The sequence below is a fragment of the Lepidochelys kempii genome, chromosome 10 (assembly GCF_965140265.1).
Source record: "Lepidochelys kempii isolate rLepKem1 chromosome 10, rLepKem1.hap2, whole genome shotgun sequence".
Classification (NCBI taxonomy): domain Eukaryota; kingdom Metazoa; phylum Chordata; order Testudines; family Cheloniidae; genus Lepidochelys; species Lepidochelys kempii.
Genome location: NC_133265.1, coordinates 81,896,619 through 81,923,200, shown reverse-complemented (window position 1 = coordinate 81,923,200; position 26,582 = coordinate 81,896,619). Strand labels below are relative to the sequence as shown.

Below are 26,582 nucleotides of genomic sequence, written 5' to 3'. Positions count from 1 at the left end.
ACTCATCCCCCTTCCCCCCGCCCCCAGTTTTATTTTTTTTTACTCAACTTGGGGGAATTAGCGTCTCTGACTTAGTTATAGCAACAGCAAAATAATCGTTAGGAGCTCCTTCATACTACTGTTCTACACCATCCATCACTTCAGAAACATGCTTAAGACAGGAGTTTGAATTTCTCCAGGATTCAATCTAAAATGCTTCTAAATATGGATAACGCCTAGACTACATTAACACATTAAAGCTTTGTAGATTGCCATCAGTGCTTCCACAGCTTAATTTCATCTATCCCTCACAATTCAGATCTGCAAGCACTTTCATCCTAAAAAAAATCATTCCAATTTAAATATAAAACTCATGATGCCTGCATAAGCAGATTGCAAAGCATGTTTAAGAGGATATATATTTAAAACCCGACAGCAAAATTTTATTTCTTCCCTAAATAGTCAAATTCTATTGCCTGCAAGTTAATAAAAAAAAGCATATTCTACAATCAGTTAAGTATGGTACGGTTTGGGGAGTATGATTACATTGACAAATCAAACTAATTTTTCTGAAACTCAGAGGCTGTCTTAGTAGAGAATACACTAAAGTGATGGGATGTTGTACGTTTGAAGTGATTGATACAAAACTCAAATGGATCTGCTGCATTCTTTTACATTTAGAAACTGCACAGAAGGAACAATTCACAATACTCATAACACAAAATGGATGCTTTGTACGCATAGCACTAGTGTAACTCTGGAAGAAATTTGTCTCTCTGGTTATGTAACATGCTGCTACCACCTGAACGGAGGATCCATTTTAGCAGTTCAACTCCTATTTCCCGCTACCATTTACAAATTTAAAAAATAAGACATTTTAAACTCCCTCTTATCTGACAGTCCTGCAGCTCATAATGACAGATCACATACACCAATGTAGGTTACGAACATGGGACATTATGGTCAGATTAGTTTGAGATTCACAAGAAGTACCTTACATAAGCCAAATACACTCATCACATGGAGTTAAATTTTAAAGAAAAAACCATAATTTTCTATTTTCTTAGACATAAAAAGGGTTCTGTATATTAGTTTTTAGACATACGATTGAAGTATTCCTTTAATATAAAAGGCTTTGAATTTTTTTTTGGTATAGTAGTTCAAACTCTGCTTTTATCTGTAAGCCAGAGCATGTCAGAGGAACACCAGAAGGCTTGCTGGTCTCTAATTTTGGTTTTCCTCCTTTGTAATTTGGTTTTCTAAAATTGTGTGCGGCTAACTATACCACACACGAGTAAGGAAACAGTTTAAATACTCCTCCATCAAAAGGAATATCAGGAGGGTTCTTATACATATTTAAAAAAAAAGCCAGGTTTAGTTTGTCCAATATGTATTTATGCTAAAAAGAGCATTTTTTCAAACACTAAGTTATGTTAGTACAAATATGCAATGTTCCATTCTTATTCTTAAGGAAAAAAGGCAGTATATCACTACTCATTTTTATCTAACATGACAATAATAATTAATATATACCTTAAAAAAGGAAAAAAAGCTGTTTGGCAAAAAAAAACCTTAAATGGTTAGAGATAAATATGCACTTAGCACTTGAGTAATTTTCTGTTGCCATGATAACCATAACAGCTGCTTACCTGATCTCCTGTTTCATTGGTTTATTGTACAGAACTAAAAAATTTTACCTTCGAGATATTGTAAACACTTCCTCTGCCCTGTAACCACCTTGTAGTTACTGAGCTTGCTTACAAGCCAAATGAAAAAAATTACATGAAACCTAATTTACTATAAAATGAAAACAACCAACCAGCTCCTCCTCTGAGTAAATGCACTATAATCACACTGTTTATTCCTCCTGCCTGCTTTAATTCCTCTGGTCAAACAGAACCCAGTTATCAACACAACACCTTCTGTAGACAGACCCATGTGCCCTTTGCAGCTGAAAGTTATTACATTGAATGAACATTAACCATTTAAATGCCAGGGGTGCAATGTACATTTAAAATGCATTACTATATGGAATCTCAGATTAGATAGAGTTAAATTTAAAAAAAACAACACATATTAAGCAGAAAGACGAAAGGGGAAGGTACACTTTTCTTAAGATATTCTTACCTTAATCAAACGAAGGTCTCTGAACTCTAGTGCATCTCAGATTTCAAAATTCTAAAATACATTAGTTTCAAATAATCACCTACAATTTTCCTTTCCAATCTCCTAGGGAAAAAAAAGAAAATAATGTATTTAAGCATTTGTACTTAAATTTTCTGTCTGTAAAAATCCTCTTACTCAGCTCTGTCTGCTCTTAAGACAGCACTGCTGACGAATTTCAAGGCTCAGTTCTTGACATGCAGAATCACTGAAGGATCAAGAGCATAAATGTCACTTCCTCTAGACAGCGCATCAGCTGCAAAGGAGTCTAATCTGCTATTCCCACCACAATCCTACCTAATTGAAGAGTAAATCCTGACATCTGCCTCCTGGTGTCATAAAATGCATGGCTTTCATTAAACATTTTTGAAGAATTCAGATTTAAATCCCATATTTAAAGGATTCCATTTTTAAATAAACCATCATGGTGTTCCACTTGAGAAACTACAGTAAAGGAACAGATAAAAAATTAAAACGCTAACAAAAAATTGGAGCCCAGTTTTCAACCGCAAACAAAATTATGCTGTCTCCACTTGGACTGCAGAGGTAACCAAAACCTTGAAATTACAAAATAAGTTTTAGAAAAAAAAGATCCTAAATTAAACATTCTTAGGAAGTGCTTTGTTTATAATGTCTGTGCTGGTCCCACAATAATTTGTGAAGATTTTCCGTCTACTTTGTGAGTTTTGCATATTTCTTACACAGTCCAACTGAGAAGAGGAATAAGAAAAAGTATTTCGCAATGCAATGGTCCCACTTTCCTGAAAACAGAAGATAAATTGCTACGTGCATAAAAAATTGCAGATATATGCTATACTTGAATCAATAGGGGTAAAAACATTTTTTCCACATTAAAATGTTTAAAATGATCTCATTTTTTAATTCACTTTAAGCCCCATGTAGTTAATTTTTCCAAAAAGTAGCATTTTAAGCATCCCATCTCCACACACGCGCGCGCACACACCCCCACCCACACCCACCCCACGCACGCCCCTTGGCTCTCATCTCTTTCCCCTGCATTCCTGATTTAAAATTAACAAAGACTCCCCTGTTGAACTGCTTTGCCATCAAATCTCTTCGTTTAAAAAGGATTATCCTTCACTAACAAACTGGTCTCCTTAAACAGAGGTGTGTTTATCTGCTGCAGGAAGAGACTTAAAATACACAATCTACTGTACACCTGAAACCAGAATTTTCATTTTCTAAAGCACTTGAATGTACTCACTGTTCTAGTCCAACAAGGTAAGTTTACTTTTAATACCCATTACAAATTATGCCCAATTCAGCTCAAGTCTGCATGACATTTCTTCATACAATCTTCTCACTGGAGGCCCAATTTAATAAACAAAGACAGCTTTAATAATTCAAATCTTACTTTCAAAGATGCGATGCGCCTGTCAGAAGCTTTCTGCAATATAGTCAGTAAATTTCTTCAGTCTCTCCAAGGCTTTGCATATATTTAAGCTTGCGTCGTGCCTTTTGAATGCTGATAACTACAGTGTTTCTTTTCTCTCCTTTAAAGGATTAAACATAACCACACAGGCATTTTTATTACTGCATCATGCACCATTAAATTGTCAGTTTTTCTTCTAGGAGTCTTTAAAAAAAAAGTGGCCTTCAAAACATCTTTACAACAAAATGTTCATTTTCCAGCATTTCTTATTTATAAATTGAAGCAACAAAACCAAAAACCAGCTTACAAAGCACTTCATGTTTTCTTACAACCATCAAAAGTTAAAGGCTGGGAAGAACAGTTTAAAAAAAATAAAATCAAACTAGTTACTGTATATAGTGGAATGTGGACTTTTAAAGATTATAGCACACTAGGGTAACATCTCCTCAAAAGCCCCACCGATTTTAAAAAGCATACGTATTTAGTTTTTAATAACAGCCTTGCTTTACTTTCCAGGAATAATTTTTACTGGCTTCCTCTTCCACCTTCAAGTTTTAATGGACATAGTTCCCAAGTTCAGCAAAGCTTTTGAGCGACCACTCAGGAGACTGACGACTAAAACTAAAAATCAGTTTTACAGCAGAAATGGTCTGGTCCTTAACGTTTGTCTAAAAGGTATGTGAAACTGGAGATCCTTTATAGCGATAGCTTATCCCGGGCAGTTGTCTGCTAGATTGGGATTCAGGAGACCTAGGTTCAATTCTCAGCTCTACCACTGCTTTGCTGGATGACTGTGGAAGAGTCACTCCCCTGGCCCTGTGCTTGAGTTTTCCCATCAGTAAAATGGGGCTAATGAACCCTTTGTAAAGCATTTTGAGATCTATGGATGAAGAATTCTAGATAAGAGCCAGGCATTATTATTATTATTACTGGAGGTGGCACTCTAGTTTTTATTGTGTTTAAATATAGAGAGTCTACCCTAGTATACCCAGAGAGAGCCAGGTGTTGCCCACAGTAAGTCTAAATGAGCCTTTTGGTTTTTATTCACATCTCCATCCCAAGCTACCTTTTAATCCCAAATTATAGTCCCAGCATTCCTCTACATTCCAGCTGCACATTGTATTAGGTCTCACAACCGAACAATATAAAATTGTTTCAGAACACTAACTGACACCTCCCCGGAGGCACATAAAACACTCAAATCCAACAAGCAAGCATCCAAACTAGAATAGAGTCTTGTGGAGCATTATGCTTACATGGATCTTTAGGATCTTGAAGAGTTTAGTGAATATGGAGAACGGGTTCTTTGGGAACATACTCAGAAGGTATACAACACAGTATCAAGAGGCTGAACTGGGTACCACCACATCTCACGCGGTGAACGGAAACAAAAGCAACTGATCACTGTTCATTTTGAAAGAGACTAACAAGTAATCATGAATAGCAGTCAGTTATTTTGACAGCCACACTATCACAATTCCATTCACCTAATTCTGTCACTGTCTTCAGAAGTTTCTCAGAGATACGCAATCTGAAATGCACAAGTGTGTTACTCGCCACCTTCTTCGCATTCCTGACAACTAGTTGCTACTGCAGTTTGCACTCTTTCCACACTGAATTCCAGTGACAAAGTACAAGCCAAGAGAGAACTGCCAATGATGCCACACCAATTCCCTATCAGGATGGAGGAATTACTATTAGTACTGTTCAGCTTCAAGATGGGAACAGCAACCACTTTAATAAGTGAGTTTTATACAGTAGTTCCTTATAGCAACAGTCAGTGGGCTTGTCTACACTTAACAGGGGATCGACGAGCTGTGATCGATGCTTCGGCGGTCGATTTAGCAGGTCTAGTGAAGACCCGCTACATCAACCGCAGATTGCTCTCCCATCAACTCCTGTACTCCACCAGATCAAGAAGAGTAGGGGGAGTTGACGGGAGAGCATCTCCAGTCAACATCGCAGAGTGTGGACCCTGCAGTAAGTCGATCTAAGCTACGTCAATTTGAGTTACGCTTTTCACATAACTCAAACTGCGTAGATCAGATTGAATTTCCCCTGTAGACTAGACAAGGCCAGTGAATCCCAGGTATCCCCGTAACTTTCTGCAGGGACAGGAAACTAGAGGAATTATTTGTCCAGCAGTAGGAAGTTGCCACCAAGTCCACTTCTTGCTGACTCAACTGAAAAAACAACCTTTTTGCCTGTCAAGGTGTGCCCCGATGAAGCCTAACATTTGGGGCACCAGACCCTTCCCTAGCGATACCAATAGGTCAGGCACTTAAACGTGATGATTTTAGATCTCCTCTTTATTCTTGATATAACATCCATGGAAGTATATCGAATTTTACAACACTGTTAAAATAGCAGTAAGTCCCTGCATTACAGACCTTGCACTTCAGAAGTGTACAAATGAGGAATGAACTAACAAATAAACTACCTTTATGATTCTGCTATCTAGTGTGAACTATTTTTATTTGTGTTAGTCCTTGCCCCCTTTCTCCTCCCCCTTCATTTTTCTAATTTAGATTGTGAACTCTTCAGGCCACGAACCATGGCTAATCGCTAAACAATACGCAGAGGTATGACACTAGATAAAATGTTTTATAATTGGGACTGACCTTGCTACTCAGAAATAACTGACATAAGTGCATATACAAGGACTTCTAACGTCCTTGATCAGATAATCCTGTTCACTGACTGCCTTTTGTGTCACTGACAGCTGTGAGGGGGAGAAAAGTGCAGCTAATGTTAGCATTACTTCATTCAACACAACTATAGTTGAAATGATACAACAGCCAACTGAACTCATGTGTCAAGATGGACAAGAGCACCACAAGTATTGAAAGACAAATTTGGACAAGGTAAGGGAGCTAATATTGGAGGCAGCCTTCTGCATTTCTCATTTCAAAGCATTCTACAGAAAAATGCAATGCACAGCTGTGAAATTAAATTTTGGCGTTTGTCTACAGTTCTGAAGCTAGCGTATGCAGTTATTGCAATATAGTAATAGGATACTACAGGACGTGTATTAGTAAGCCATTACTATATGCCTTGCATGGTTAAAGGACTCGCCGCCTTAAATTTCAGTATTTCCAAATCAGTATTAACAGATTACAGAGTTATACCCTATTGTATCTTATATAGTTGTTGCAACAACAGAACATTATGCTAGTTTCCAAATTATAACTGAATATCCAAATATGGAAGTTTTAGACAGTCAGCCTCAATGTCTTTTTACTGAAGTCTGTTAAACAGGAAAGAACAGAATTTTATCACAGAATAAGCCTTGGTAGAATACTATCGAAATATAATACCTGATATGATTTTTAACCCCCAACACTGTCAACATTTATGCTCACTGCAACTAAATGCCCAATTCTGGCACATCCCTAATTCCAGACAATCTGCCCCATGACATGCAGCTTTACCCAGAGTAAGAGTGTGTATCTCATCCAATCAGCTCCACATTCTTCCAGAAAGAAGCTGAAGATGCTCACTCGAGACAATTTTTTCTCAAAGACTCATACCAGGATAAAAACAATTTTGGACACTAGGAAGAGTTGAGTAGGGGAAAGACAAGCTGTTTGATTACTTATGAAGCTTCTCTTTTTAAGAACACAACACTGAAGACAGCATACAGATTCACAGATTCCAAGGGCAGAAGGGACCACTGTGATCATCTCGTCTGACCTCCTACATAACACAGACCATAGAACTTCCCCCAAAATAATTCCCAGAGCGGATTCCCTACTCACTTAAAAATGTATGTCTTACTTCAGTCTGAATTTGTCTAGCTTCAACTTCCAGCCACTGGATCATGTTCTACCTCTCTCTCCTAGACTGAAGAACTCTATTAGAGTCAGAGCAGGTCAATGTAGCCAGTAAGGTATCAGCAATTTGCCCAGCTCTAATACCTTATGCCAAAGGGTTAACTAGGTCAATGAAGAATTTTTATGCTGCTTCCTAGAACCGACATGACCTACAGACATCTGATTTTTAGATTAAATCTGGAATGGTCCATCAAACTCAATTTAAAAAAGGAGAAAAAAAGGTAGAAAGGTTCTGTTTAAAGGGACACCACTACATACTTAAAAAAAAAACAACAACCTGCAATTGTTTGCGGCACCCTCATGCAAGTCTGTAAACCAAGCTATTCCTTGGGTGTTTTCATCCTCTTATTCGGAACTTTATCACCTGTTAAATAGAGCGGAAGTCAACGTGGCTTCCTGTTGCACCTTCTTGTTGATTTTAGTGATATTCAAATAGCATTTGACTGATAGCACTGGGCCTTGTCTAGAATTAGGAAAAATCAGTATTCCCTTTTCTCTCTCCCAGCATCTCTACAGTGCTAGCATAAACAAGGTTCAGTGTTCTCATTGCTCCGTCATATGGATTTTATGGTCTATCCATTTTCAGTGATAAGGAATGGGCAGGTTTCAGAGTAGCAGCCGTGTTAGTCTGTATCCGCAAAAAGAAAAGGAGGACTTGTGACACCTTAGAGACGAACAAATTTATTTGAGCCTAAGCTTTCATGAGCTACAGCTCACTTCATCGGATGCATTCAGTGGAAAATACAGTGGGGAGATTTATATACACAGAGAACATGAAACAATGGGTGTTACCATACACACTATAACATCCGATGAAGTGAGCTGTAGCTCACGAAAGCTTATGCTCAAATGAATTTGTTCGTCTCTAAGGTGCCACAAGTCCTCCTTTTCTTTTTAAGGAATGGGCAATGTCTAGTGTTTTATTGAAATAGTGACTGTATATTTTAAATTAGATATTTGATATATAACTATCAAAAATACTTGAGTTTATTCCTCTCAATTTTCTCCTTCTTATCCCCCAATTTCTGCATTATTCTCTCCTCCTCCAGCTCCATTTTTGCCCAACCACTGAAATAGAGCACACAGATTACTTTTCAATAACTTCAAAACTCTACTGGTTCCCAGATGAACAGGATGGTATTTTGGTCCCCTGCGTTATCAATGTGAAGGCAGCAATGTTGTAATGGAAAAGATTTGATCTAAAAGGCTATCCAAATAGCACAAAAGACTTAAAGGTTAAAGAGTACTTATCAGGTAATGAATGGTGGGGGAGATGAAGCCGGAAGGCTGACGCCTTTAGAGTTACATTGAGAACACATGGAATTTTATATTGACATTTGTGTCATTTATTAAAAGCTCTTTTCAGTTTAAATATGGTATTTAAAGTAGGGATGACACCCAATTAACTGCTCAGTATCAAGATTACACTAATATTAATGAAAAATATCAAACGAGAAGGAGTTCTTAATTGTCTGAAGCCACATGTAGCTAAGCTGAAGTAAGCACATCCCATTCAAAAAAAATTAAGCATCAGTTTTAGCCGACTTAGTTTCCATTCTGATTTTCAGTCACTTTAAATGCTCAATGATTTGAGTTGAGTCCAACTCTCCCCTTCTGGGTGGGGGAGGTGGGGTGGGGAGGGCGGGGGGGTGCACAGAACCCAGCTACAAAGATGCTTTCAGTACTGCAGATCTCACTGCTGCATCTCCAGCAAAGGCCTGAGCTAGCAGGTAATGTCTAGCGAACGTGTGAATGGAGCTCCAGGAGGCAGTCCTGTGTATGTCTTGTATCAGGACTTCCTGCAGGGATGCTGTAGAGGTGGCCTGTACTCTCATGGAGCGAGCTGTGACACTGTCAGGATGCGGGATGTTTGCTAACCTGTAGCACTCAACAATGCACCCAGAAGCCCGCTTAAAGATTCTGTGAAAGGCTACAGCTTTACCTCACAATCTTTCTGCTACGGCTAGCTTCGTTCTTTGCAGGTAGAATGCCAGGGCATATCAGATGATGATGAAGTGAAGTCTCTTCACCGTAAGTGTGGGGTCTTGGAAAAAAGACAGGTAAGTGAATACTTTGGTTGATGTTGAATTCAGAAGAAACCTTGGGGGGAAATTTAAGATGGAGGCAAAGGGATTCCTTTTCCTTGTGAAAAACCATAAGAAGGGTCTGTCACGATAGCTCCCAATTCACTGACCGTTCCCGCCAAAATGATAGCCACTAAAAAAAAAGAAAAAAATCAATTTTTGGGTGGGGGCATGGCACATATCTTATTGACACAAGATCATCATCTGAACTCTTGTTGACAAGACTGAGGGACCACGGAGGTGTAGATCTGACCACTGGCTGGAAGATCCTGATCAGCCCCCCCCATGAATAGTACTGTATCTGAGCTGGTGAAAACAGAATGTCCATCTACTGGTGGGAGGAAGGAACTAATCACTGCGAGGTGGACTCATAACGAGCTACTAGAAAGTCTTGAGTTTGTTTTGGTTTTTTTTAGAGACAGGCGATAATCTAAAACGACTGGAGTATCTGCAGTGACTGGAGAAGGTTGACAGTGCTGCACCCAGGCAGAGAAATGCTTCCATTTAGCTAGGTCCTTGGTGAATCTTTCCTACTTAAATAAGGAGTAAGGATAGCCTGTAACGGGTGCTGAGCAGAAGCATTCTATTTCAGATGCCCATCTCAACACCAGACAACGAGGTGGAGTGAAATTGGATTGGGGTGTCTGATTCTGTCCCCCACCCGCATCTAGAGTTCAGAGGTCTGGGAAGGGGTGAATCTGGATTAGAGGCAGGCTGACATTGTCAGGAGCTCTGGGAATCAAACCTGCCTGGATCAACTGGATGAGAGAAGAATGATGTTGGCCCTGTTGTGATGTATGTTTCGTAGGACATGTGAAAGCTGGGGAATGGGAGAAAAGGCATATCTGAGATAGTTTTTCTTGATAACAGGAGTGCGTTGGCTTGGAAGTTCTGGCCCATGGTTCCTCTGGCGTACTACTAAGGAATTTCTGTTTGTTTTGGATGCAAAGAGGTCCCACTGAGGCATTCCCCACTGAGAGACTATTTCGCTCAGGACACAGTGGTGGATCTCCCCCTCGTAGTCTGCAGAGAAGTGCCTGCTCAGGAGTTCTGAATACCTAGGACGTATGCGGCCTGGACACTGATGCGGTTTCTGATGCACCAGTTTCAAAGCCTGACTACTTCCAGGCAAAGGGGAAGAGATCTTGCTCCACCTTGTTTATGTAAAAGACCATAGTGACATTGTCTGACATCACTTGGATATGGAATGACTACATAAACCTGAGGAAAGCCCTGCAAGTGAGGTGAAGTCAGTACTGATGACAAATCCAGACCCATGCTCATAGATGGACCCGGTGGATGGCTGTCCTTATGCTTCCGTGCTGGAGTCACCAACAGATCTTTCTTCCTGCACACTTTACCCTCCAGTCTGGGGATTTTCAGTGGTGTCGGTCCCTTAGGGTCCACGTGCAAAGGCTCATCACCCACCTTGACAGACTTGGGGATGGATTGCGTCTCTTGTTGACAGTCCTTGACAGAGATCTGTCTTTGCAACCATTAGAGTGCCCCCTATTCTCATGGGAAGCCCTGGAGGAAAAGTCCTTGGGTTTAGGAATTGAAGACTTCTATTTTAAGCACAAGCTTGGAGGGGCGCTGCTTGTCTGTTGAGGCCAATGCACTGGGAGGGTGGATAGGGCGAGTCTCCCTGGCCTGGATCAGAGGCGCCTCAGAGCCTTCTCCATCAGATATTTCCTTAGGTGAAGCTCATGAGTTTCACGAATTCTTGGTGGAAACGAAGGACATATTATGCTTTGCAGAAATATGCATTTCACCCAAGAAGTAGAGGCAGTGCTGCTGATTGCTGCTGATGAAGAAGGAGAAAGGGCAAGAGATGCAGTTCTTGAACCCCTGGACTCCGGGCATAGTCCCAGACCATGGGGACAGCACAGGTTCTGGAACTAGGGTTGCTACCACACACCCCTGGCTTGAAGCGGACTCAGTTATATACAGGGTTTACAATTTGGTTCAATGGCTCAGCACCCCCACTATAAAAATTGTTCCAGGACTCCTGGAGGAGGGAGTCCCCAGCAGGTGACAACAAGCTACATTAACTATGCTATAAAACTCTAGCTAAACTAACAGGCAAAAACTATTTATAGGTTTTATCAAAAAAGCTGGAGAAAACTGAACACAGGATTCCAACTCAGACCACGTGGCAGTAAGAAGGAATTGGAGACACACTAGTCCGCATTGCCTCTTATGCTCTGGAGCACGAGGAGATCCACTGCGCATATGCAGTCCAACGGACATTGCTTGTTAGAATTTCCAGACTTGGGCACATGACACATACACCCATGTGTAGAACACACCTAGCAACCAGCACTAGAGAGGAAATAAGGGTTATGGGACTCTCCCTGTGATACCCAAACATATTAGAGATATCTGGAAAGTATAACTCAGTCTTCCTTTCTTTTGAGGGTTTGTTAATTCACTGTGTGAAGCTCATCAATCCTTACATGTTTACTCTTAAACTGGAGTGAACTGCAAGGTTTTAAACATTAGATTAGAAAGTAGAAATGCCTGTCATATGCAATGCCTCCTCTCCTTCAAGCTGTATACTCATATCCTATGAGCAACAGAATCACGAGGAAGAATATTCCAGAGATTGTTTCAGTCAGTTTCCATACAAAACCAATCTGAAACCGGTTGACTCTAATCCCAGCATTCCATGGAACAGCATTAGTCAGGCTACTTCAGCTTTAGAGGTTGAGATGGGACTTTCTTCCAACAATGGCAGCACTGTATGGTTTTTAGACTTTGCAGCTGTGCTAGTTTTTAATTGGCATCTATTTTGTGAAAGGCAGAATGACCACCCATTTTGCCTCTATGGGCTGTCAGGAGATGCTATTTGGAGTGTGTTTTTAATTTGCATGCAAATAAAGACGTTAAAAATATTAGAACTGGAACGCACCGTATTAAAATAAAATTGAGAATACATGATTAAGAGGAGAGAGACAGATCAAACTGCACTCAAACATGCTTGGATGTTCCTTCATGATACACGAAGATAACATAAGAGCAATATCAATTGTTTCGCTGCAGTAGTTTATGTTTTATCTGCTGGCTGCAGTCTCTAGAAAGGGAAATGATCACACTTGAGCAGCTTTGACGTTCATTCCAGTAGAGGGCACTACTACACAATGAGAGGACAGACTGGATTATATAAATGTTGCTTTAACTGAAAAAAAAAAAAAAAAAAGCAAACCTTGTGTTGGAGAAAGACAAAAAATACACTAAGGTGTGTTAAAAGCCAACTTGATTAGTAAGTGGTCTAAAAGTCCGTTGTAAGAAGCTACATGCATGCTACTGAGGAAAAAAACTTATTTAAATGCATTCTTTTAATCTAGTGTTTAGCAATAAGTCAGCATCTTTACATGGTCTATACATAGCAGAAAGCTTTGTATATTATAGGGTCAACACTCGCATGAAGTGCTGTAGCATGAATGAGTAGCGTAGAGAATGTTTCAATACATTTAAACACTAGTGGTATCCTGGTATCCAACTTCACAGTTCCTCAACCAGGTGTTGCATTTGAACAGGACAGGAAAGTCATCTAAGAAATTACTGACCTCAGAGCAGGTTTCAGAGTAACAGCCATGTTAGTCTGTATTCGCAAAAAGAAAAGGAGTACTTGTGGCACCTTAGAGACTAACCAATTTGAGCATAAGCTTTCGTGAGCTAAGTGAGCTGTAGCTCACGAAAGCTTATGCTCAAATAAATTGGTTAGTCTCTAAGGTGCCACATGACCTCAAAGCAGTGTTTGTTAAATTGTTGAAAGTGAAGCCCCTTTTAGGAAAATAAAACCAATTGCACATACATATTGGAAGATGTATCCATTAATAGGTGTAGGCCTCTACCACGCTTCCTTTCCTCAAGCAAATCCTTCATACCCACTCAACACACCCCATGCCCAACCTTCCCTCTGCCCTTCAACCACACTCACTTCAGGAAAATCCTGGGTTGAACGTCAAAATATGCTCTTACATACTTTGTGAAATCTGTTGCTACTCATTTGAAGCATTACTGGCGTTCACAATATTACCCACTGAAATAAATAGGTTATTCACACCTTCAGGTGCTCTCCAAAAGGGCTTCCATTGATATAGCTAGCTTCATTTAGGGAGTTGGTGTTCCTATACCAACAGGAGACATCCTTCTGTCAGTGTAGACCACATCTACAGGGCTATGCCAGCATAGCTACACCAACACAGCTACACCAGTATAATCCCTGTAGCGCAGACGTGCCCTTATAGATATCAATTTAAGGTCCATGCTGGAGACACTCTTTTCGACAAGGCTGTGTGAAAGCAGCATTGAAAGCCTAAGCCTTAAAGAACAGACTGAAATTTGAAGCTTGGTTTAACAGACAATTTTAAATGTCAGATAAAGCTTCTATTAGCGAGTCAAGCATGTGGGAAACTAGTTAACAGTTGTTTAGTGGACACGTTCCTACTGAGAGTCAAATGACCTCACATCTGAGCAAGATGGCACTTAAATTAGCATTTCAGCACCTACAAATGCCTTTTGCAGTTTTTTGTGGTGAAAAAATCATCTTACCTTATGAACTCTGTCTATTCGTCCACACATTACAAATCCAGTTGTCTTTTAAAGAAAGGATGAGCTACTGCTGACTTGTTTTATTCATCAAGTAGACTAATATGCATTTAAAATGTTGTTAGTTTGTAGCTCAGTCAACTGAAGTGACCTACTAAAAAGTTACTCTTCGTTTCCACAGCAATACAATCACTGAATTTTTTAACATGTGGGGAAGTCAGCTGAGAAGTATAGTTAGTACATGTTACTATTAAACAGCCACATACTTCTTAAGCCTCAAGTCAACACCCATTAAATTTCAGACTTTAATTGAAGTTTGTTTGGGTATTGAACATTTACACTTTTCTGGGGAAAAGTGTATGTCCTTTAAGAAAGCATGTGAAGAGACAGTAAGTGCTAAGTTAGCCTGTTAGTATAATTGCCTTCCACTATCTTCCGAGAAATGGAAAAGGATAGTCCAATGGTGCAGTATATTCACACTGAATACATACTGCAGTTATGTATGAAAATCTACATGGCCAGAATGTAGGACATTAATTTCACCCTCTTGCTTTAAAAAAAACACCATAACTGATGCTTAAGACTACAGCTACCTGAAGTTTAAGAATTATTGATCTACAATTGCTCATATAACTTCATACTGTTATGTGTGCAGAGCATGGACTACTTGCACAGCAGACTGTTTCAAAACACATTTGAAGGTTGAAGATAAAACTAGGGAGGGAGACTGCTCACTATGACTCATGAACAAGCACAATTCATTCAGAATTCAAAAGGTACCTGCCTCACTTTCAGTGAATAGACAAACCACCCAATAAAAAGAAAAGGAGTACTTGTGGCACCTTAGAGACTAACCAATTTATTAGAGCATAAGCTTTCGTGAGCTACAGCTCACTTCATCAGATGCATATCGTGGAAACGGCAGCAGACTTTATATATACACAGAGAATATGAACCAATACCTCCTCCCACCCCACTGTCCTGCTGGTAATAGCTTATCTATTCCCTCACTCTTAGCTATATTTCACTCCTCTGTTGAATGAAATATGAATAGCTCATCTGTGTCAGAGGCCCTATAATGCTCATAGCACTCATATATGGGATAGGGTTTTGGAACAGAAAAGTCTTATTCTACTCCTGCAGCCACCATGAAGTCCCACATGAACACCTGTTAAATCCTGTGTTGTCAGATTTGTTAAGTATAGCACTTAAATGTCAATATTCCAGAACTAAAAGTAACCTTTAAAAAAAAAAAAAAGTGTACCAGTTACTGCAATTTGGATTTAAGAACTTGGAGAGTACAGTAAAAGGCAAATGATTGATAAAAAAAGCTGAAAGGTTTGTAAACACAAGTGTTTAAAAGTGATTTACAAATCCAAAGTTAATCCTACACTGAGACTATCAAATTTGTTCATCTCCGGATGAGGGCCATGCTAAAATGGCCCCATTCCAATAACAAGGGGAGCAATAACTGAAGTACTTCAGGAGTATTACATTATTGATCGGTGGAAATTTTTTTTTTTTTTTAAATCTAGCTCTGGAGCAGACATGCTATGAGTACACTGAAAATGCTGTAAATTCTTGAAAAATTCTATGCCATTAAACAGCTAAAGCATTCCATGTTCAGATATAAAATTCTGCAGCTGCTCAAGGTTTTGGAAGCATTACACAACAGGGAAGATTTTCCGCTCTAAAATACATTAAAGAAAAATATTTAGGTACTTAAATCTCTAAGCTTTTGGATAGCAAGTTTTTCTTCTAGATCTCCCTCACGAAAGTGGAATGCAGTTAGCACATCTACATTTTTTCATTTTGATGCACCAATTTTCTGTGTTAAGAGGTTTTTAGAACATTGCTATCCCTATAAAATGGCACTGATAAAATTAGGATTTAAAAATGTGACCTACTTTACATGACCACATAGGATTCATGTACGTGGAGGCATTAGACTGTGCATTAATCATTATGCCAACAGGAAGTACTCCATGTCAAGTTGGAATTTCACTGCTAGTTATAAAAGCAGCACCAAAAATCCAATGAAAGCTCGGAGCCATCCTGGCAACCCACTATGGACATGTATACTACTTAATCCATTAAGCACAGTATTCAGTTATGCAGTAACTGGAGCTCCACACTTCAAAAAACAGATGTTCAAATTCTCAAGAACTAGCACTACATTTAAATTAACCAAGAAACAAGAATTAAGTGTTTACACAATATATAAGTTCTCACACCTTTACATACAGAGTACTGAAATACAGAGTAACTTCCCAGACCTGTGAAGAGTTTTCTAAATTTAAATCTTAATAGGTTTTAAAGCTTTCCCACAAGTTAGAGACACTCTAAAAACATGACCACCTGAGATACAGCTCCATTTAACACAAAATCCATGTTTAAAAGTTTACCAGACACCTGCTAACCTGCAACCTACACCTAGCAGAGGCCAACCAAGAGGTGGGTCTGACCAGGAAGGTGAAGTGGTAATGAAAATACTCCAGGCTCTCACTGGGACCTCCAGTTGCTGTAGAAGATGACTGAATTCTTACCAGGGTGCTGTTCCCAGACCTAATCCTGAGAATCCAGAAGGAATCAGCTTGTGGCTAATAAGGAATCAGCTAAGGAATCAGCTAATGATCCAGAAGGAATCAGCTTGTGGCTAATAAGGAATCAGCTTGTGGCTAATAAGCATTTGATAAGCTGACAGTTCCTCCAGCAAGTTGCTGAAAAAAGAGACCCCCTTTTGACTAGTGGGCTGACCTCTGCTCGTGTAGTCTTCCCCACACCTCCATTTTTGGGGTCCAATTTCACCTCCTACAAATCTGAGATTTTCCAAACAGAGTAAAATTGGCATGATTTGCCATTTTGCCACTGCCCTCAGAGTTCTGAACTACAGCAATGAAACTCACCAGAGCCTTGACAGTTTTTGCTTTGATGCTAAATAAGGCTGTGAGCAGCAGCACTGGAGAGGGCTATGGAGCCAAAAGGAGCACTGAATCAGTTTACTTTCCACTCACATTCAGAGGGCCAGCAATTTTTCTTTTAAATTAAGGTTTCAATCCACAGAATCTTATATTAAGACTTGTACTCACCGGGGTGAGTGAATTTTTCAATCCTTTCATGCATACAATAAGATTCACATGAAAAAAATAGTAAATCTCTTTATGCAATTTAACATTTCAATAAGTAGAGTTACGACTCCTACAATAATCTAAGTTTGGTGTATACTGGGAGCTTACCCCAAAGCCATTTATCCATGAGGTAGCACCGCCAACACAAACAGGCAAAGCCACTAAGCTCCACAGATGGAAGTAAGTAGTACTCACTGTCATTAGCAGTTTGAGTGAGTGCAGCTACATCAGAGGTTGGAGTCAGGTTAAATCCCCCCATGTAGACAAGGCTTATTCCCTGCTCTTCCACTGACTTTCTGGTTCTCCATTTCCACCATTGTTAGAACAAATGTTACACTATTAACCTACCTCAAAAGGTTTAGAGGTTTGTAAGTCTTCATGACCCATGAAAGAAAGGAACAGAACTAGAAGAATTGCAAGGAACGGAAAAGTGCCAGACTGTATACCATGCAACTTTGGGTACTTGCTATCAGCCACTGGCACAATGGCAAATCCCAGCAGAAAAGTACATAGGGAGACTGTGAAGACCATATCTCCAAACTTACGGTCAGCACTGTATGCAAACAGAGAAATACACTATTTTTTTTTAAAAAACAGTAACCTTATTCTGCCCCTTACAGCAGAATAAGGGATCTCACAGAAACCATTACCTTCATTGCTGTAAATGTTGTGCAACCTAGTTTACTTTGTTGCTATACTGTAAAACAGAACCTACCAAAGACTGAAAACTACACTTTTCCCTTGCTGTTGTCAAAGATACCCTGATGTAATTTGTTGACATTTATCATTAAGGAGAGAGAGACTTCTGAAAGCCTTACAAAGGAATAAAGCTTCTTAGGATTTAAAAAAGCCTACATTAAACAGTAGGGATGGCAAGAAAGGATTAGTCCTACAGATTGAGACATTACAGTGAAACACAAAGTTCTGAAATAACTAAGCTAAGATGAGGTATTATTGAGTGATTTTCAGCACTGCTAACAAACTTTGTCCTCAAATATTTATTTACCAAGTACAGAATATGAAAGTTAGGTTGACCGCAATAAGCTAGTCACTCAAATGTTAGCTGCATTTTTCTTTTGACTACACTACGTTACACTTTTTTTTAAAACAAAAAATATATTCATTTGCTACACACACAACAGAAGAACCACCATTAAATTCTTTAGCTTTCTGGGAAGCTCTTTCAATAACATCTTTTCCATCTCTGCAGACAGTTACACAACTGTCTATATTTTCTAATAAATCTCATGATGCTTTGAGTAAGTACAGGATAGAATCTTATTTGCAGAAGTAGCAAGATGATGTGATAGAAGTTCCATTTAACATTTATAAACTCTGATCAATTCAGTTTTTTTCCTGGGTTTGCCGTCTTGCAATTTCAATGCATCTTGCGTACCCGAACCTCCACCTCAAAATGAATGCACTACTTGTGGCAAAGCAAGAACACACAAGGAAAACAAGGTATAAACACTAACATTTTGGAACAGGAGCATTTGGCGTTTGTGAGAAAAAAGTCTGAAAGCTACATTTAAATTATCTGCAGAATGGTTGCTTCAAGGCCATGTTGAATTGGCTTAATAATATATATGTGTAACAGGGGAATTCATTCCTATTTACACAAGCAATCAGAACACCTGTAAAACCATGACCAATGGTTTAATTCAAGAGCCACTGAAGTCAAAGGAAATCTTTCCATTAATGGTAGTTCAGTGCCTAAAGCCCAATTTTTCAAGAGAGCTCAGCTACCATTTTGGCTCTCAAAAGAAGTGACCGGCACCAAGCTGCTTCTCAACAGGAACTGCTTTGTGCTGAGCACTTTGACAATCTGATTGCTCCCATTTAGGCACCCAAATGAAACAGAGCTTTTTGAAAAGTCTGACCCTAAGTGTGGGGGACCTGCACAACAGGCTCAAACCATACTGTCTCCTAAAAAGACAAAAAACACACTTCTACCCACCCCTCTATCAGAAGCCTTCAAGCTTTGTCCTCTCCTCAAAGTAATGTTTCTATAAAGACACCCTTAATTTTCTTTTGCTATATCCATCCCTTGTATTCACAGACCATCTTGCTTAGTCTACACTTTTCTTAAGCCTGTGCTTCTGGCCATGAGTTGAGAGATCTCTTTAATACTCAGAGAAGCTATCTGAGAAAGTAGACAGGATCCCTGAATTGGTCCTGCTCAACTGCTGAAGCACTGGGGTAGGTGGAGGATCTACTGTTAAGCCAATCAAGGCTGGGGACTCCTTTGAAATGATCCTATAAAAACAGAGAGGAGAGGAAACAGACTTCTAGAGAGCTGCTGAGAAAGCACCTGGCTTTGATCCTAGAGACAGAAGCCTGGGAAGTGGGGTCTCTGCACGTTCACCAGGTGTGCCTGTAGAGGGTACCTATAGGATATCACAAGAAAGGTGAGAAAGTACCTTTTGCTTGCCTCCAAGCCTTTAAAAAGGTAGGTGAAACAGCAGCTCCATGCCTGATGCAGCCGTGGATTCTCATGTTAGGAACCTTGATATTTTCTGACAAGATGGTTCTGCATTTCAGCGTACGCAGCCTTTTAAGACGTGCAGAGAAACCTCTAACCCAGTAAAAAGCACATTCTCTAAATCAGCATAGTTCTGAACAGAAAATTAGATAAAGAAATAAGACTAATGGCTTTCCAACAAAATTCACTGAAAGAAACACTGTCCAAACTCAAATACCCAGCACATTCTACTATTTAAACCTAATAGCAGCTTACGAGCATATAAAATGGTGTCTTAGGTAAAGATTCAATTGCCTGTACTGTATGTTAATTTTATGAGCAAAAGGTAGGATAAATGTGACACCCAAGTTTTAAAGTCATATAGATATAAAATTAAGTTTTTAAAGCCAACTTAGAAATTAAACAGACCTTCAAACTGACTCTCCCCCCAGTTTTATAACATGTACATTAAGATGCTTACACACTCCCCAGTACAATACTTACTGTTCTTATACATGAGCAAATCAAGTTTAGTTGAGCTCCAGGGATCTGAACAGAGGCAGTGTGCCCAATTCATCAGCACTATATTTTGATTAATACCATTCTCCATATCTTTGCACTCACTTCACCTTGGGCAGTGCAGGGCAATGGGGACATTAGGCTTTACGTATTCAGAAATGTCAAAGAATATAAATGTACCACAGTTTAGTAAATGCCAGTGTGCACGTCTTCCCTACAAAGAATGCACCCTTATAATCCGCAGTCAATTCCAGTACTATCTCAAGCCCTCCCATTTCACCAGTTTTCAAACCACACAGACAAGATACAAGAAGGTGAAGCGGTAAATGACAAATCTTCTAGGAGAGGCCACTAGTGACACGGTCACAATGTTCGCCAAAGAAGAAAGTTCACCAAAGGCCTCGGGTATCTCTACACTGCAATCAGGAGGTCTGATTGCAGCACACGTAGCTTGCTTGAGCTAGCTTGCTAAAAATAGCAGCGGTGCCATGGCATCAAGGGCTAGGCAGGGTCCCACCTCCTGACTGCAGGGAATATACCCTTTCCCTACTATGGAGACAGGACACAATCTACCTACCTGCCTTTCGCAGTTTCCTCACTGCAAGCCAATCTGCACTGCCACTGAACTTAATGAGAGTTTCGGCATTGACTTCAATGAATGAGGATTTAGTTTAGAAAGTTTTGAATTGAATCAACTCAAAATAAGTGATAGGATTGGTATGTGAACTTTTCTATTGTGACAGTAAGGGTAGGATTGCTGGTACATATTGCTAGTTTATTTTTAAGTATTTTCTCATAAATAAAATAGTAGTCCACCCCCACTGGAAATAGTTTTTAGCCTTTGGGCAATCATACATTAACCTAAACACTTCTGGCTCAAACAAAAGAACTCTTAATTTTATGGAAGTAGCAGGGAAAAGGTAACATTTGATTCAGAAAAGCCAGAAGAAACACCTGACTGACAGTACAATAGAACCTCAAAGATACGACCACCAGAGTTATGGCCTAACCGGTCAACCAGACACCTAGTAAATCCAGAAGTAACCAATCGGGCAGCAGCAGAGACCAAAAAAAGCAAATACTGTACTGTGCCTGTATTGCATCTTAAAGGTAGGCACATCTGGACTGCTTGTCCCCACCCCTCACCCAGGGGGCAGCCACTTACAGCAAGACGCTGGGGCTGCCAGCCCAAGGCAGCCAGAGCCAGCCAGCAGAGCAGGAGCAGGGCTGGGTTCTGCACCACTTTCACTCCTCCTCCCCACACCCCCCCGTTGGGAGGGTGGACAAGCTGTTTTCTCAAAAATACACACACACCTCTCTGCCTGGAGGGGAACAAGCTTGCAAACTCATGCTGGGGCTGACTAGTGAGCTCAGCTGCTGCCGAAGCCCAGCCTGAAGCATCAGCTGCTGCATCTGGAGTCCAAACTGCGCTATGTTCAGAGTTACAAATAACCTCCATTCCTGAAACGTCCATAACGCGGAGATTCTATTATATACACTTTTCTTAGAACTTCAAAAGAAAAATCCATTGCACAGAAATAAACTACATTTCCCTGCGATTTCATTGTCCACTTGGTTCAAAGAGCATCCGTTGCAGTCAGCCTTACATTATGCCTAGTTATGGAATGCATGTTAGGAATACAAAAGAAAGATTCTCTTCAGGGTATGTGACTTGACATTTTAACAATTGTTGTGCTAATATTTTACTTCTAAGCCACATTTACCCATAACACAAGTGAATTTCAAGATGTCACAGAAACTGCCAGCTTTCATAATGCCGTGAAAATGATGTGACAAATTCTCTCCTCAATAGGTTCTTTCAGAAAAGTTATTTCCTTCTGAGGTTAAGGGTTTATTAGATTATGAAAAACTATCTTCAGACAAACCTGTAAGGTACAGACAAGTTTTAAACATTAAGCAACCAAGTCTACAGGATTCTTTGTAACGTCTCTCTGTTTCTAATACAAGTCATGTGTGTACGTCTGCACCAAGGTCTAATGAAACCAAACCTGTATACAATTTCAGATTGCATGGCTACCTGAAAAATTAAGTTTGAGAATTTTATGTAGTAGAAAATGGTTATGGAAGCTTCATTTGAATGCCAACTAACAAGAAGTGTCCTACCTTAATCCTAGTGAGGTACAGAACCAAGGTATTCAATTTATTTTATTAAATGTGTTGAGACAGAAGTTAGCTATCTACTATAGCACCCAACCTATTGGTATTTATGTTCAATTTTTATTTTAATACAGTATTTTATGGACTGCAGCTTTTTTTAATACAGCAAATATCCTGCTCTTAAAAGGTGCCAGATTTAGAGCCCTGAAGGCTTCATCCGCAGACAGGGTACACAGAAGTGTAGTGACAATTCAAGTACTCTCCATACGGCCTCTACTATAAATCTTAATTAGGACTAGACTGCCTGATTGTAGGTTACACTAAATTCTAAGCCCCCCAAAAATATAGCTGAGTAAATTAAATTTGTAACCAACAAATCATATTTAATCAGGCAGCCTATAAGTCAAATTTTAATCACCAGTGACACTAGCCAAGTTGCCAACTCTCAAATCAAGAAATACCAGCTTATTTTCAACTCTAATGGTGCTGGCAGCGCCGGCAAAATTCAGAAGATCTGGGCAGAAGGTGGCGTACTCAAGATAAAGACAGTAATTAAAACCTCATTTTCTCATTTCCTCTTAAACTAACAATGAGCATTCTTTTAGAGAATCTCGTTACCATGGCTTTCATGTTCCATGACGCTTCCAATATTTCAACTGGCATTCAACAGTTATTAAAAATCTAGCCTAAAAATTATGCAAAGTTTATTCTGAAGAAAAATATTTTATAGTGAATGAATGATTACGAAAGGTATATCACGCCATAACTTTGCACACCATTTTACACAGATTAACATATACCCTACCCCTGCCTCCACCCCCAAAAAAAATCACATTTAAATATAGGACATGAAGATAGAGAAGTCAAGGTGATTGGGAAAGAAAGGACAATGCTTAAAATAAAGAGTGAGCCATTATGTAAAGTGTCAGTTATATGTTTTAGTATTTTTACACAAAGACTGAGTGCAAGACGAGAGAAGTAAACAGCACAGGAGGGGAAGTCTGAGTGAAAATAAAGACTAAAGAAAGCAGATTTTGAAAGCAGGAGAAAGGAGGACACTTGGTGGATGAGAAAACAGACATCATTCCAGGTACAGAAAACAGTTTTCAAATAGGCAAAGACAAGAGGAGAAAAGTAAAGTAATGGAGCCACAAGGTAAGAGTGAATAGCATGCAAGAGAGAAATGGAGCAGGGAATGAGATTTGAAGCAAGCAGAAGTTATGCAACATCTAATATGAGCATAAGAAGTTTGAACTGTTGGTGGAAAGAGACCAGGGGCTAGTCAAGTGAGTTGAGAAAGAGGATGATCTGGTCCAAGAAGTAACTATAACAGGACCGCTTGGAAATAGTGACCATAATATAACAACATTTAACATTCCTGTGGTGGGAAGAAGATCTCAACAGGTCAACACTCTGGCATTTAATTTCAGAAAGGGGAACTATGCAAAAATGAGGAGGTTAGTAAACAGAAATTAAAAGGTACAGTGACTAGAGTGAAATCCCTGCAAGCTGCATGGATAATTTTCAAAGACACCATAACAGGGGCTCAACTGAAATATGTACCCCAAATTAAAAAAACACAGTAAAAGAACTAAAAAAAGAGCCACCGTAGCTAAACAACCATATAAAAGAAGCAGTGAGAGATAAAAAGACATCTTTTTAAAAGTGCAAGTCAAATCCTAGTGAGGTAAATAGAAAAGAGCATAAACACTGCCAAATTAAATGTAAAAATGTAGTAAGAAAATCCAAAAAAGAGTTGGAAGAACGGCTAGCCAAAAACTCAAAAGGTAATAAAATGTTTAAGTATATCAGAAGCAGGAAGCCTGCTAAACCACCAGTGGGGCCCCTAAACGATCAAGATACAAAAGGAACACTTAAAGATGATAAAGTCATTGCGGAGAAACTAAATGAATTCTTTGCTTCAGACGTCACGGCTGAGGATGTTAGGGAGATTCCCAAACCTGAGCCTTCTTTTGTAGGTGAAAAGAAAAGGAGTACTTGTGACACCTTAGAGGCTAACAAATTTGAGCATAAGCTTTCGTGAGCTACAGCTCACTTCATCGGTGAGCTGTAGCTCACGAAAGCTTATGCTCAAATAAATTTGTTAGCCTCTAAGGTGCCACAAGTACTCCTTTTCTTTTTGCAAATACAGACTAACACGGCTGCTACTCTGAAACCTGTCATTTTGTAGGTGATAAATCTGAGGAATTGTCACAGATTGAAGTGTCACTAGAGGAGGTTTTGGAATTAATTGAGAAACTTAACAGTAACAAGTCACCAAGACCAGATGGCATTCGCCCAAGAGTTCTGAAAGAACTCAAATGTGAAATTGCGGAACTATTAACTGAAGTTTGTAACCTGTCCTTTAAAATTAGCTACTATACCCAATGACTGGAAGATAGCTAATGTAGCGCCAATATTTAAGAAGGGCTCTAGAGGTGATCCTGGCAATTACAGACCAGTAAGTCTAACGTCTTTACCGGGCAAATTAGTTGAAATGTTAGTAAAGAATAAAATTGTCAGACACATAGAAGAACATAAATTGTAGTGCAAAAGTCAACATGGTTTCCGTAAAGGGAGATCAGGTCTTACTAATCTATTAGAGTTCTTTGCAGGGGTCAACAAACATGTGGACAAGGGGGATCCAGTGGACACAGTGTACTTAGATTTCCAGAAAGCCTTTGACAAGGTCCCTCACCACAGGCTCTTACGTAAATTAAGTTGTCATGGGATAAGAGGGAAGATCCTTTCATGGATTGAGAACTGGTTAAAAGACAGGGAACAAAGGGTAGGAATAAATGGTAAATTTTCAGAATGGACAGGGGGTAACTAGGGGTGTTCCCCCAGGGTCAGTCCTTGGACCAATCCTATTCAACCTATTCATAAATGATCTGGAGAAAGGGGGAACAGTGAGCTGGCAAAGTTTGCAGACAATACTAAACTGCTCAAGATAGTTAAGACCAAAGCAGACTGAAGAACTTCAAAAAGATCTCACAAAACTAAGTGATTGGGCAACAAAGTGGCAAATGAAATTTAATGTGGATAAATGTAAAGTAATGCACATTGGAAAAAATAACCCTAACTATACATTCAATATGATGGGGGCTAATTTAGCTACGAATAATCAGGAGAAAGATCTTGGAGTCATCGTGGATAGTTCTCTGAAGACGTCCACGCAGTGTGCAGCAGCGGTCAAAAAAGCAAACAGGATGTTAGGAATCATTAAAAAAGGGATAGAAAATATCTTATTGCCCTTATATAAATCCATGGTATGCCCACACCTTGAATACCGCGTACAGATGTGGTCCCCTCATCTCAAAAAAGATACACCGGCATTAGAAAAGGTTCAGAAAAGAGCAACTAAAATGATTAGGGGTTTGGAACAGGTCCCATATGAGGAGAGATTAAAGAGGCTAGGACTTTTCAGGATGGAAAAAGAGACAGAGGGGGGATATTATAGAGGTATATAAAATCATGAGTGGTGTGGAGAAAGTGAATGAGGAAAACGTTATTTACTTGTTCCCATAATATAAGAACTAGGGGCCACCAAATGAACTTAATGGGTAGCAGGTTTAAAACAAATAAAAGGAAGTTCTTCTTCACTCAGCACAGTCAGGCTGTGGAACTCCCTGCCTGAGGAGGTTGTGAAGGCTAGGACTATAACAGGGTTTAAAAGAGAACTGGATAAATTCACGGAGGTGAAGTCCATTAATGGCTATTAGCCAGGATGGGTAAGGAATGGTGTCCCTAGACTGTTTGTCAGAGGGTGGAGATGGATGGCAGGAGAGAGATCACTAGATCATTACCTGTGAGGTTCACTCCCTCTGGGGCACCTGGCATTAGTCACTGTTGGTGGACAGGATGCTGGGCTGGATGGACCTTTGGTCTGACACAGCATGGCCATTCTTATGTTCTTAGGACATTAAGATGAAGCCAAATTCTGCTCTTGATTCAGAAATTACATCCACTGTGTGACTTCACAGAAGTAAATGGAGTTACTCTAGACTTACAGCTGTGTAAACTGCGGTATCTCTCAAGTGCTCTCAATTTCCTGGAAAAAACCAGTTTCGGACAGGGCACTGGTAAATATTAGCTTAACCACAGGTCCCCAGAGTGTGGGGCATGCCCCCCTAGGGGGCCATGGAGGAACATTCTGGGGCAGGCGAGAGGGTCCAGGTCCAGCCCTCCCCAACCCCAGCTCTGCTCAGGTCCCAACCCCCAGCCACATCCCCAGCTCCTGGCCCCATGTATGGCCCTGTCCCCAGCCTCAGCACGGCCCCATGCCAGCCCCCAGCCTTGGCTGCTGGCCATGGCTCCATTCCTGGCCTGGGGCCATGGCTGGGGGAAAGG

The 26,582-nt window shown here is 39.9% G+C and overlaps 1 protein-coding gene across 5 annotated transcripts in view; it reads right to left on the bottom strand.

Annotated features, from left to right (window-relative positions):
- The window catches only part of GLCE (glucuronic acid epimerase), a 110,662-nt gene that overhangs the window by 69,438 nt on the left and 14,642 nt on the right, over window positions 1–26,582 (bottom strand). The window contains exons 2-4 of one of the 5 annotated variants that reach the window (XM_073304483.1): window positions 3,518–3,656; window positions 2,440–2,586; window positions 2,107–2,208 (exon numbers count right to left, since the gene is read on the bottom strand). The exons of 1 other annotated variant lie outside the window; for it this stretch is intronic. The gene's annotated coding sequence lies outside the window, so the exon portion shown is untranslated. Of the gene's footprint in view, window positions 1–2,106; window positions 2,209–2,439; window positions 2,587–3,517; window positions 3,657–9,310; window positions 9,665–26,582 lie in introns of those variants that run through there. 3 more of the 5 variants (XM_073304484.1, XM_073304482.1, XM_073304485.1) reach the window with 3 other exon arrangements.